The sequence below is a fragment of the Syzygium oleosum genome, unplaced genomic scaffold (assembly GCF_021117445.2).
Source record: "Syzygium oleosum isolate NSW1041296 unplaced genomic scaffold, Sole_v2.1 Sole_v2.36, whole genome shotgun sequence".
Classification (NCBI taxonomy): domain Eukaryota; kingdom Viridiplantae; phylum Streptophyta; class Magnoliopsida; order Myrtales; family Myrtaceae; genus Syzygium; species Syzygium oleosum.
This window is the reverse complement of record NW_026607520.1, coordinates 2,759,795-2,773,905: the sequence shown is the minus strand read 5'-3', so window position 1 is coordinate 2,773,905 and position 14,111 is coordinate 2,759,795. Positions and strand designations below refer to the sequence as shown.

Below are 14,111 nucleotides of genomic sequence, written 5' to 3'. Positions count from 1 at the left end.
AGGGCAAAACTTTTGGCGCAAATCTTATTTTGCTTTTTGAATGATGGATTACACCTGTAGCCAAAAGAACTTCTTTTGTTGACTTGAATACTTGTATGGTTCCAATCTACGCAACTTGTTTCGTTTCAGAGTATATTTTTACGATATACCACATGGTTAATGTTGACGAGAACTCAATGATGGAGAAAGAAAATTTTGCGAGTTCTTTATGAACTTCTCTAAGGCCGGAGACTCCGTTTGTTATGACATTGATTGTATATGCAGATGATGACTAAAGGCTACCAGCCAATAATAGATTAGCTGTCCTGCAAATAATATAATTGAACAACTTGGCCTTAATTATGGTAGTACATCCATGCACACAAAATATGGAAGAGACATTCAGGTCCCTTGCTAAGTTTCTACGATGTTTCTCGGTGACTCTCATATGAGAATCCTATGCGGGAAGTGCGAAAATTGCTAATTAAATGTACATGTCTCATTGCCAACCTAACTCTGTTGTGTCTCATTTCCATATTTTATCTTTCTATGGATAGCGTCTTATCATTCACATGTTGATCTACTCTTCTCACGAATCTTTACAGCAGCTAACCATTTTTTTTCACTTTGTGTTTAGTCAACTCATCGTCAAAAACTCCAACCAAAAAAAAAAAAAAACGCTCATCGTCGAAAGCAAATGTGAACTCGAGTGTTTAACAAAATTTCCCCTTTAATACCATTTCATTGGTGGAGGTACGGCGATGTACAAGAGAAACAAGGGTCTCGGGATTCTTTTAACATACAAATTCTAAAAACAACTTAAATTATAGAATCAGTTTCGCATTAAATTTGTCATGCGCGACTGTTATCAAAATCTTCTCGATTTGGGTTGGGTTTAGCCCAAGATTGAATGCGCGGATCGCGATTAGTTCGATACAAAAGAGAACAAAGATCAAATTGAACAAAATTACAATTTAAGATTCAAATTAGATATTTGCCGAAAGTACATCGACTATTGTTAATATCATGTTGTCCAATTAAATTCAAGCGCGTGAATAAAGTATTGTCCTCTTCCACGTGCAACTCGGGAAATTACTAAACAGTAATAACCCTATTGTACGAATGTCAATTTAGTTCTAAACTTTCTAATTTGGCTAATTTGATCATAGACTTTTTGCCAATGTAAGCCTTCCGGAAACTTTCGCCGGGATTGCTAACATAAACATTGCCCTGACACAGCCGGCATTGACGTAGAAATTTTTATAAATAATTTTTTTTCTTTGGAAATTTGAATTGACTTCCGGACAATTACTTGAGAATATTTTAACAATTATCCCTGTGCATCCCACCATCAGGTTGAATTGGACTTCGCTGGGACGAGAGGAAACCAACCCATCCATTTTGTAAAGGAGGAATATGAAAGTTGTATCTCAATTGGTAAGTACCACGGTAAAGACCAAACAGGACTTTAACTTTCAAGAAATCACATGATACCACTTGAATGGGACAAACTATTAAAATGGTGATCAAGTGAAAATTACCTCATATAACTTACCGGTTGGGATTAAACTCAAAAGTATATTCAGATGATCTTCAACTAGATTCTATTCATAATATAAAGGAAAATCCAGTTCGTAAATCGTAAGTTTACAGTGTAATCTTAACATTTATGTCATTTTGATTAGAACTTGCCATTCAGTAAGAAGGTTGAGGCTAAATTATCAAGTTGTCCTAGTGAAAAACTGAATGTTACAATCCAAATGAGTCAACTTTGCATGGTAAAATGAGGATTATCTAAATAAACTTAACTTTAAAAGTATCAGACGAAAATCTGATTGTGATAATCTGAAATAAGTAAATTTACTTAATTCGCAATTGCTAAAGAGTTGTCGTTGTAAAACATGAAAATAGTAATTAAGTGGTCTTTTCATTGGGATATATAATGCGGGTAAGCGGTCAATACTCCCTAATTTTCATTCTTATTTGACCAAATCCTTAGTCAATAAATTGATCCTAATTCTTTTTATTTTGATTTAGTAGAGTTATACTCTCATGTATCAAGTGGCTATAGCATCTTCATCTAAAGGCCATCAGTTTTAGGATAAGTACTTCCATACTTAGGACTTGGAACCTACTTTGTTAGGGTCGATTCTTGATTTTTGGAATTGGGAACCGACCCTGTCGATCGTGTTACCGGCTTGAAATCGAATAACCAGGGCCTTCTTTTTTCCTTTTTTCATTTCATCTTTTTTAATATGGTTAATACCACGAAAAACCCCAAAATCGGTGCACTTGTAACAAATTAATCCCCAAACTAATTTTTGGATCACCAAAAGCCCAAAACCGGTACACATGTAACAAATTTACTTCAAATTAATTTTTGGGTTATCAAAAATCCCAAACTGGTATATGTGTGATCCATTTATTCTCCGCTAACTTCCGTCAAATTTTATTGTGAAATTACTAAGCTGTACGACATATGATAATAACTCAATTGATGTGGCAAGACGCATATAAATTCATAACTCTCTCTCTCTCTCTCTCTCTCTCTCTCTCTCTCTCTCTATATATATATATATATGTTTCTTTAATTAGCCCTAATTTGAAAAGAAATGGAGCTCATTCTCTCTCCCTAAGAGCACTCTAATCCTTCTTCATCTTCCTCTTCATCAGGCAGACTCCTTCATTGTCTTCTTCATCTTCATGATTAGGCATCGAAACTCATTGGAACACACTTTTATCTCTGATAATCTTCTCGCTTTCTATTTTTTTCTAGGCTTATTTGGCTAACTCATCCAAATTACCATATTAGGATATCCAATGGCTTCAAGTGGAAGTGGTTTGAAGAGAAAAACATCATCTTCCATCTCTATCAACGAAGTTTGCCGGAAGATGATCTAGGGTTTTTGTGCTCTAACGAAGACTGATAATTGTATTTTATATAGAGTTTATTTATTATTTTAACTTAATATTTGCTTAGTTTTAATTGAATTTGATGCCTACTTTATTTATTTTAATTAATTTTTGTAGGTAATTGAAGTTAAAGGAAGCTCAGGGACTAATTTTGTAATTTGCGGGCTTTCCACACGTTTTGTCCTCCTAAGCTGCGTGAATGTATCCATAACAATCCAATTGTTCCTAAATCGTGTAGAAGCTTCCCAAATTGGAGATCAAAGCTATGCATATCTGAAATCAAGAAGAATCAAGCCTATTTTGGGAAGAAAATCAAAGTCCAAGCTAAAAAAGGAGTTTTATTATTGAGAGGGGTCCTAATTTGGAAGAACCTTCAATTGCAATCCTATTGTGATTAAGGTTTCTTGGAAAACAAGAGGAGGTATAAAAACGTGATTTCAGAAGAGAAAAGAAGAGGAAGAAGAAGGAGGAGGCGACAAAAAAATCAAGCATTTTGATTATTCTTGGTGAATCTGTTCTAGTTCTTCATCATGTTTAGTTTAGTTATTGTTTTTAGTTTAATGTTCATTATGTTCTAGACTACTTGTTGTTAGAGCTACGATGTAGCTTAACTATGATTGATTAATTTTCAAGAGTTGTTGATGCAATTCTAGATCTCGTATGTGTGAGTTATATATCATGTTCTTAATGCTTTGAAGTGCTTGATCACCACTTGAATGATTTTTATTGCATGATGAAACCGAAAGGAGATTCTATGTGAGTGCTTTATGATATATAGCCATGAATTTAACTTAGATAGAGATATACTAGGTTGTTTGTGTGGTTTTGGTAGTAAGTAAATCGAGGGTGGTTTATTGAATCCGGGAACATTCATAGATTTTAATGCACTTAGGTTTACTTAAATTCACATGGACCAAGTGTGGGTTGCTCAATCTAAGTAGGGTTGCTATACTGGACCAATAATAGTAATTTAAATTAGGAAGTTCTACCATCACACTATGATTTCAATTTGATTGCATGACGAGCTTGGTTAATTAATCTTGATTGGATAAGTGAAATCGGATGCTCTAACGTTTTTAATTCTTGATCAAAGTCCTTTGCTTCTTGCTTCTTTATGTTCGAAATTTCTAGGTTTAGTTTATGAATTTCTATTTTCGATTTTGGTTTGCTGCCTTGGTTAATTTAGCTTTCGGAAATTTCAATCGTAATAGGTTAATTTAGTTTTCTTTAGAATTTTGATTGTTTTATTAAATCTTTAATTGGTTAGATAAAGTTGAGAATTGTTCACCTTTAGTAAGTAATTTGATTGATTTGTCTACAATCTCTGTGAGAACGATACTTTAATTCATCACTTTATTACTTGTTCGATACGTACACTTGCGTTACTAATTTAGAGAACAAGTTTTTGGCGCTGTTGCCGGGGATTGATTTGATAATTAACAATTACTGTTAATACCGAGCAATTCTTGGTTTAGTCTAGCTTTTTTTATTTTATTTGTTTGATTTTACAGAAGAAAAATAAAAAAGGAATTCGGCTCTGTACAAGAATTGGGTGGAATATTGCATGACTCGAAGCCAACAGGGAGAACGTGAGAAGCTTGATCCTGAAATTGAGCGCACTTTTCTAAGGCGACGATGAGAGCAAAACAACAACACCATGGCTGAAAACCAACAGGGAGAAGAAAATCCAAGGAGGACTTTGAAGGATTATGCCGCACCTACGGTCCAAGGATCAACATCGAGCATTAGAAGGCCAATCATACAAGCTAACAATTTCGAAATTAAGCCTTCCTTAATTCAGATGCTTCAAAACGCAGTCCAATTCAGTGGATTGCCAATGATGATCCTAATATCCATTTAGATGATTTTCTTGAAATTTGTGACACTATAAAATATAATGGCGTTACTGATGATGCCATTAGATTGAGATTATTCCCTTTTTCCTTGCGTGATAAAGCTAAGACGTGGTTAACTTCTCTTCCTGCAGGATCTATCACAACTTGGAATGACATGGCTAAAAAATTCCTTAGTAAGTACTTTCCTCTTGCTAAGTCTGCCAAGATGTGTAACGATATTACTTCTTTTGTACATATGGATGGTGATTCTCTGTACGAAGCATGGGAGAGGTTTAAAGAACTACTAAGGCGTTGTCCGCATCATGGCCTACCAATTTGGATGCAAGTGCATACATTCTACAATGGAGTGATGCCGAATTTGAGGTCTACCATTGATGCCGCAGCTGGAGGGACGTTGAACAATAAATCGCCTGAGGAAGCCTTTGATCTTTTGGAGGAGATGGCGGCTAACAGCTACCAATGGCCGATTGAGAGGCTATCTGCTAGAAAGTCGAGTGGAATTCATGAAGTCGGTGTCAATACTACCATTGCCGCAGAGTTTGCTGCTTTAAACAAAAAGATCGACTCAGTGTTGAAGATTCAAGGCCCGACTTGTGAATTTTGCAATGGAAGCCATGCTAGCACCGAATGTCAGGTAGGTAATCCTTTCACACATCCTCCTGAAAATACTAACTTTGTTGGAAATTTTAGCGAGCCTCCCCGAACAATCCATATTCAAACACCTATAATCCTGGATGGCGAAACCATCCGAATTTCTCTGGAGCAACCAAAATCAGCAAGGGCCGAGACCACCACCACCATCATTTAGGCCGCCTGAGGAGAAACAGCACAATCACCTTGAGGAGATGGTTACTAAGCTAGCTCAAACAACTCAAGACTTCATTAAAAGTGCTGATGTGAGGTTCCAAAATCAGGAGGCATCCATTCGAAATCTGGAGAAGCAGGTTGGCCAGTTAGCTAACCATTTGTCGGAAAGACCGTATGGTACCCTTCCAAGCAACACTGAGAAGAATCCAGTTGAGAATGCAAAAGCAATCACCTTGAGGAGTGGAAAAGAAGTTAGCAGAAATTTGTCTAATGAAGCAGCAAGAAAGAAGAAAGAAATCGAACCACCCGGAGCCAACGCACCCGAAATTGAACCCTTCAAAGCTGATCCACCTCGAAGCAAGTTATTTCCGGACAATCCAAAGCCATATGTGCCGCCAGTTCCATACCCGGAAAGACTTCAGCAACACAAAATAGATAAGCAGTTCTCTAAATTCCTTGATGTTTTTAAGAAATTGCACATTAATATTCCTTTTGCAGATGCCTTAGCCCAGATGCCTAGTTATGCGAAATTTTTGAAGGAAATTTTGGCAAACAAACGGAAATTGGAAGATTATGAGACTGTGAAGCTTAATGAGGAATGTTCAGCTATTTTGCAGAATAAGTTACCACCAAAGTTGAAAGATCCAGGGAGTTTTACTATTCTTTGTACTATTGGTAATTCTTATTTTGATAAGGCATTGTGTGATTTAGGTGCAAGTATTAATCTAATGCCTTATTCTGTTTTTAAGAAATTAGGTTTAGGGGAAGCAAAAGCTATCACCGTATCTCTTCAGTTAGCCTATCGATCGATCAAATACCCGAGAGGCATAGTGGAGGATGTTCTAGTTAAGGTTGACAAGTTTATTTTTCCTGCAGATTTCATTGTCTTAGAGATGGAGGAGGATTTCGAGGTCCTGATCATCCTAGGCCGACCTTTTCTAGCAACAGGGAGAGCTCTAATTGATGTGCAACAAGGAAAATTAATTCTTAGAGTTCAAGATGACCGAGTCACTTTTGATGTATTCAAAGCCATGAAATATCCTGCTGAGCCGAGTGAATGTTTGAGAGTCGATGCAGTTGATAGGCTTGTGGAATCAATTTTTAGTAAAGCCACAATTGAAGACTCGTTGGAGGCATGCTTGGTTTGGCCAAGCAAAGAAGAAGCCAAAGCTGTAGAGGTCGAGCAGTACACGAAATTTTTGAAAGCAAATCCACCTCTTCTGAGATTTAGACCACCGAAATTCGAAGAATTGGGATCGAATTTGAAGAAATCGAAACCCTCTATTGAAGAACCACCAATTCTAGAACTCAAATCTTTACCATCTCATCTTAAATATGCTTTTCTTGATGGAGTGTCCTCTCTTCCAGTAATTATTTCTTCTTCTTTGACAAGTGTGATGGAGGAAAAGTTACTCCGAGTCCTGAGAGATCATAAAGGAGCAATAGGATGGATCATTGCAGATATTAAAGGAATAAGCCCCTCGATATGCATGCATAAAATATTGATGGAAGAGCAATTCAAATTGATCATCCAACCCCAAAGGAGGCTCAATCCAAAAATGCAGGAGGTGGTGAAGGCTGAGGTAATTAAGCTACTTGATGCAGGGATCATCTATCCTATCTCTGACAGTGCTTGGGTAAGTCCTGTGCAAGTTGTTCCCAAAAAAGGAGGTATGACTGTTCAACCTAATGATGATAATGAATTGATTCCTACTAGAACAGTTACTGGATGGCGTGTTTGCATGGATTATAGAAAATTGAATGATGCCACCCGTAAAGATCACTTTCCTTTGCCTTTTATTGATCAATTATTGGAGAGACTTGCAGGGCATGAGTTTTACTGCTTTTTAGATGGATATTCTGATTATAATCAAATCCCTATTGCACCTGAGGATCAAGAAAAAACTACTTTTACTTGTCCCTATGGTACTTTTGCCTATAGGAGGATACCTTTTGGTCTTTGTAATGCGCCTGCTACTTTTCAAAGATGCATGATGGCTATTTTTTCTGACATGATGGAAAAATATATTGAGATATTTATGGATGATTTTTCTGTTTTTGGCTCATCTTTTGATTCATGCTTGAATAATTTAGCTTTGGTATTACAAAGATGTGAGGAGACTAACCTTGTCCTGAATTGGGAGAAGTGTCACTTTATGGTGCAGGAAGGGATTGTGCTAGGCCATAAGATCTCTATAAGAGGAATTGAGGTAGATCGAGCTAAGATTGAAGTTATTTCAAAACTGCTGCCTCCTACCTCTGTGAAGCTTGTTCGAGGATTTTTGGGACATGCAGGATTTTATAGGCGTTTCATTAAAGATTTTTCTAAGATTGCTAGACCCCTTTCTAAATTGTTGGAAAAAGATTCTAAATTTGACTTCTCTGATGATTGTTTGCAGGCATTCAATGTCACGCCCCGAACCCCTACGGCACGCGACACCGCCTCTGGTCGATTCAAGCGACGTCCCAGGAATATCGCTGACCTCAAAACCCCATCAGAGATTTACTACCACAGCGGATATCAACAATTAAACCCGGACAATTAAAACTGGGGAGAAAAATCAGGGAGAATATACATATCTTTTTCATTTTCTTCTTATATCATAATATTTACATTTATAAACTGTCCCATACATATACATGCATATCGCCTTTCTCAAAAACCGATACTCCAAGGATGAAAACTTGGGTTTACTATTACTCCAAAAATGGTGCTAGCCAAAAACCCATTCTGAGTCTGATTCCTTGTCCTCTGAGTCTAAGTCCCTTTATACCGTCCCATCCACTGAGGACTCCAAAACGTTCTGGTGGCGGTGGCGGAAGATTCATGGGTCCTGTCGGGGTTCTGAAATTGTTGGTTGAAACAACCGTGAGAACACTTCTCAGTAAGTTCACCCCTAAACCCAACCTAGGCTAGGCTAGCATGCAATCTCCTGACTGGAAACAATTATTCAAATCACAATACCACAATAGTCAGACAATTATCTGACCCTGCAGGTTAGGCAGATCAACATACAATAGTCACGGCACATGCGTGGCACGCATAATCACACGTATGTCAATCACACGTTCATGCACCGATTCTCATACATTCGCATGCCAGTCTATGCATGTTCCATGCATGCAAATGTCGTCTACATGTCATACGCATTCTCCGGCCCACTGGCCCACACTGCACACTGGCAATTTCCCAATTTATTATTAATTACGACTCGAGTCCACATTATTAACGGCCCGGTGCGTTGCTTCTTCAAAGTGCATGAGGCGCGAGCAACCGATCCGGCCCGGTGTCTACAGCTTCAAAGTGCATGAGGCGCAACACCGATCTCCTTACGAACCAGAGCCTGCTTCAAAGTGCATGAGGATGGTCGTCTTCCGGGACGTACTGGGCATCGTCCCCTTCAAAGTGCATGAGGACGGTATCGACCCGAAGGTCACGACTGAAAAGGTCCTTCGGTGATCACACAACTTATTATTATCCGAACCCGGCGTATAACGCTTCGGGCATTTTAGGTGATCACATGCTCATGACAGACACGCATTCTCACACAATTTCATCACATACCTCACTCTCGGCATACACAATGCGTGTCCATGTTATGCAATGCAATGCACCATGAGCGCCAATTAAATTCAAACACTCAATATCACCACACGCTGAAACATCACATTGCAGGCACAACAAATAATATTGCCAGGCTCAAACATGCGCACAACATCATTCAAACTCAATCCTGTCAGATGTAAACACACGCATATACCACTCTTATCCCATTATTCCGTCCATTCTCATTTCCTCTTTCTCATTCTTCGCCAGTGACCCGCGTAAACGTACACGCCTCAGGTACACTGCGACCACTCACCACATCCGGCCCGCGTACTCGTTCACGCCTCAGGCCCCTCGATCGCGCCCCGAGCATCACACGCCTCGGTCCGATCCCACATTCACTTTCTCATGCCATTGCCTCAAATTCCGTGCACATTTGCACCCCACACTTCACCACATCACCATTTTCACACAAAAGCACATTTTCGCATAAAACAACATTTTTCTTTGTTCAAATGTTTTCAAATCATTTTCAGCCCTTCATGGGATTTTCATAAAATTCCAAGACGGACCTAACGGTACCGAGCACGCATCAAACGACTCACCACAGCACAGTGCACAGTACTCCCACAGCTCGTGAACAGTAATTTCTGCACTCAAACCACAAAATCACACCACCGACTCTTCCCGACACTTACATAAAACTCAGAGCCGGACTCAACGGTATCATTCTCATACCCAACAGCACGCCACAGCATACTCAACTTAATTACTACAATTTACTAATAATTTAAATATGCATCCAATACGATAATTCCCATTTTTCTCCAACCAAACGGCGTCGGATTAATTCCGATCCTTCACGGGACTTTCTCGCCATAATATCTAGGTTCCAAAAATTCAACTTGCATCCCAATCGGACCATCACAGCTCGGTGAACAGTAATCCACAGCCAGTGAACAGTGATTCGAGGCATATGAACAGTAATTCGCAGCCCCTAATTTTCTGAATTTCCAATAAATATTAGCCGAATTAATTCCTAAGGTCCGCCATAAAATTTTCAACCCCTATCCATGTAATTCCGCACCTAATTTCATACTGATTTCGTCCGAATTTACCCGTCGATACCCGAAGTCCTAAATTAGGTTTAGGCGCGACTTACCCGCATCGGCTAACTCAGCATATCACATGGTCAATTGAACAATCATTTCAATTGAACCCAAACGTGCACGAATCAAACATATTTACACCAGCCCATTGCACAGATGCACACACAATTCTACCACCACAACTCAATTATAATTAAAACACACGTAAAACACATAAATTTCTATTTTTCTCCCACCAAACGACGCCAAATTGATTCCGGTCCTTCATGGGACTTCCTTGCCATTAAATACCGGTTCTAAAAATCCAACTTGCGTCCCGAACCGAGCATCACAGCCTCGTGAACAGTAAATCACAGCTCGTGAACAGTGATTCGCAGCATATGAACAGTGCTTCACAGTTTCAATTTCACCTCAAATTGTTCTCCAAAAATTCCCAAACTAATCCTCAAGGCCCGCCACACATTCCCAACCTAAAACCCCAACGTTCCTCGCCCAAACAACTCCAATTTCAACCCCAAAAATTCAATTATCCGGCGATACCCAATTTCCTAAATCGGGATTAGAGGACGACTTACCGCGTTCTAGGCTTTCTCGGCTAGAACGAAAAGCGGCGGCACTTAATCGGGGACGACGGCGACAACGTACAACTTCCGGGTGGCGGCGATCGGCTTGGACGGCGGTGGCGTGGCTTGAGCGTGGCCAAGGGCCTCACGGCCAAGAGAGAGAGAGAGGGAAATAGAGAGAGAGAGAGAGAGGGACGGCGGGAGGGGGTGATGGTGGCGTACGGCGGCGTGGACGGTGGCTTGAGGGTGGTCCGGTGTGGTGGCGGCGAACGGCGTCGCCGGCGATGGAGAGAATGGCCAAGGAAGAACTCACGGCCAAGGAGAAAAAAAATAAAAGGGGAAGGGGTGTTCTTCACGGCAAAAAGGGGAGAGACAGAATGGGGAAGGAAGACCAATTTTGACTTAAATAGTGTACTTGGACCAAACCACAAAATGACCAAAATACCCCTTGCCCTCAAAACTAACCCTTTTGTGATTCTCAAGGGTAAAATGGTCCAATTTTCCGTTTCTTGCCCAAATCAAATTTTTCCAAAGGATTTAAGCGCACCAAAAATTCACACGTGTCACGTGCAACGTCGTCCTGGCGTTCCGTCGTGACTTCCTAATTTTCCGGTGTCCAATTTGGGCAAAATTTCAATAATTAAATTCTATTAAACGCAACTCGAGCATTTCTCGAGCTAACGGGCGGCTTGCTGGGGAAATTCGCAGAATCGACTCATGACTGATACTGAATCGAGTCACGTGCAAGTCCGTTCGGTGCGTGACGATCTCGGTTGTCATAAAAATCGCGAAGATCAATCACTTGATCCGAGGGGTACGATCGTTCGGTATAATTTCGGAATCATTCGTCAAGTCGTTTCGTGGTCCAACGGAATCACCCGCGATTTACTACTAGGACAGTGGCGAACTGACCCCTAACTATCCTTGGATCGGCCAACAGTGGCTCAAAATATCACTTACGCGATTTAATGGTCGAAATCCATTCACGATCGAATTTCCTTTAGCCGCGCGAATTTAATTCCCCCTAATAGCCTTTCCCTAATGGTTAGCATCCCCAGGAATGATCAGTTCCGGGCGAGAATTTACCGCGAGCACATCTCATAAAACTCAATTATTCAATAAATTTCAATTGGTGGAAATTTCGGAATGTCACATTCAACACATTGAAGGAGAAGTTAATTTCGGCCCGTATCATGACTGCGCCTACTTGGGATTTGCCTTTCGAGTTGATGTGTGACGCTAGTGACTCGGCTGTTGGAGCCGTACTTGGACAAAGAAAGGATGGAATTTTTCGAACCATATACTATGCAAGTCGCACCCTATCTGGAGCTCAATTGAATTATGCCACAACTGAAAAGGAGCTTTTGGCGGTAGTGTTTGCTTTTGATAAGTTTCGCTCTTAATTGATTGGTTCCAAAGTCATTGTTTACACTGACCACTCTGCTCTTAAGTATTTGCTTGAAAAGAAAGATTCAAAACCTATGTTGATTAGGTGGATCTTACTGCTGCAAGAGTTTGACTTGGAAATCAAAGACAAGAAAGGGAAAGAAAACTTAGTGGCCGACCATCTCTCTAGATTGCCGAATGCCCCTGTCGAAGAAAGACCAATCCTAGATGAATTTCCTGATTAGGCACTTTTCTTTGTCAAAACCGAAACCCCTTGGTATGCTGATTATGTTAATTTCTTGGTAAGCAAGGTTCTCCCTTCTGAATTGACTTATCAACAAAGGAAGAAATTCTTTTCTGATGTTAAACACTATTTTTGGGAGGATCCTTTCTTGTTTAAGGTATGTGCTGATCAAGTTATTAGGCGATGTGTTCCCAATGAAGAAATACCTAACATTCTTTTTCATTGCCATGATGGACAGGCAGGTGGTCACTTCGGTGCCTCCAAGACTGCAGCTAAGGTTTTACAGTCTGGTTTTTATTGGCCTACACTATTTAGAGATGCATATTCTTATGTTGGTGCATGTGATAAGTGTCAAAGAACTGGTAATATATCTAGAAGACATGAAATGCCTTTAAACAATATCTTAATCTGTGAATTGTTTGATGTTTGGGGTATGGATTTCATGGGACCCTTTCCACCTTCATATGGTAATACTTATATCTTGGTTGCTGTGGAATATGTTTCTAAATGGATTGAGGCCGTAGCTTTGCCTTCTAATGATGCTAGAGTTGTTATTAAATTTTTGAAAAAGAATATCTTCACCAGGTTTGGCACACCTAGGGCTATTATAAGTGATCAAGGTACACACTTTTTGAATAAGCAATTTGAATAACTTTTGCATAAATATGGTGTGACACATAAAGTAGCTGCTGCTTATCACCCTCAAACTAGTGGTCAAGCTGAAATTTCTAATAGGGAGATAAAGAGAATATTGGAAAAGACAGTGAATTCTAATAGGAAGGATTGGGCAATTAAACTTGATGATGCATTGTGGGCTTATAGAACTGCTTATAAAACTCCTATTGGTATGTCACCTTTTCGACTTGTTTATGGAAAAGCATGTCATTTGCCTGTTGAGTTAGAGCATAAAGCATATTGGGCAGTACGTTTTCTTAACTTCGATATGCAGGCAGCTGGTGAGAAGAGATTGTTGCAATTGAATGAGTTGGATGAGTTCCGCAATGAAGCATATGAGAATGCCAAGATCTATAAGGAGAGGACCAAGAGATGGCATGATAGGCACATCTTAAGAAAGGAGTTTCATATAGGTCAAAGAGTTTTATTATATAACTCACGTCTTCGTCTTTTTCCAGGTAAGTTGAAGTCAAGATGGTCTGGACCTTTTACTATCACCAAGATCTTCCCTTATGGAACAGTTGAAGTTGTTAATGATAAGGAGGAAACCTTTAAAGTGAACGGTCAACATCTCAAGCCCTACTTTGGAGGTGGTTTCGACTCCCAGACAGCCACCATTGCTTTGCTTTCGCCTGCCTAGAAGAGTTGGAAGAGTTTGGCTGCAAACTATAAAGGAACTATCTTCAAGTTTTCTCCAAGCTTTCAACCCCAAATACCCCTATGGCATGCGTTCATCATATTCCAGGGGGGTTTCTCTATCTTAATTTTTTTCCAGCATTGAGGACAATGCTTCATTCAAGTTTGAGGGGACACAAAATTTTTGCTCAAAATTTTTTTGGCTAAATCTGGAATTTTTTTTTGTTGCATTCCTTGTTGTGAATTTTTGCAATTCTTAGGAAAATTTAAATTTTGTTCAAACTTGCGAATGATATGTGAGTTAATTCTGATTCTGATGATGTCGATCCACTTACTGAGCACTAGAAGTCCTTAATTTTTTAGTAGTGTGTACATCTAGAGAATATTCATGTGAAG

General features: G+C 39.6%; 1 non-coding gene and 1 pseudogene across 1 annotated transcript; one reads left to right on the top strand and one right to left on the bottom strand.

Annotated features, from left to right (window-relative positions):
• Nucleotides 1-4,950: 4,950 nt before the first annotated feature.
• LOC115667676 (small nucleolar RNA R71) lies at nt 4,951-5,057 on the bottom strand. The gene has a single exon (XR_004004076.1). It is a non-coding gene; the product is annotated as a small nucleolar RNA R71 (small nucleolar RNA).
• Nucleotides 4,984-13,815, top strand: LOC130135647 (uncharacterized; annotated as a pseudogene).
• The last annotated feature ends 296 nt before the right edge of the window (nt 13,816-14,111 follow it).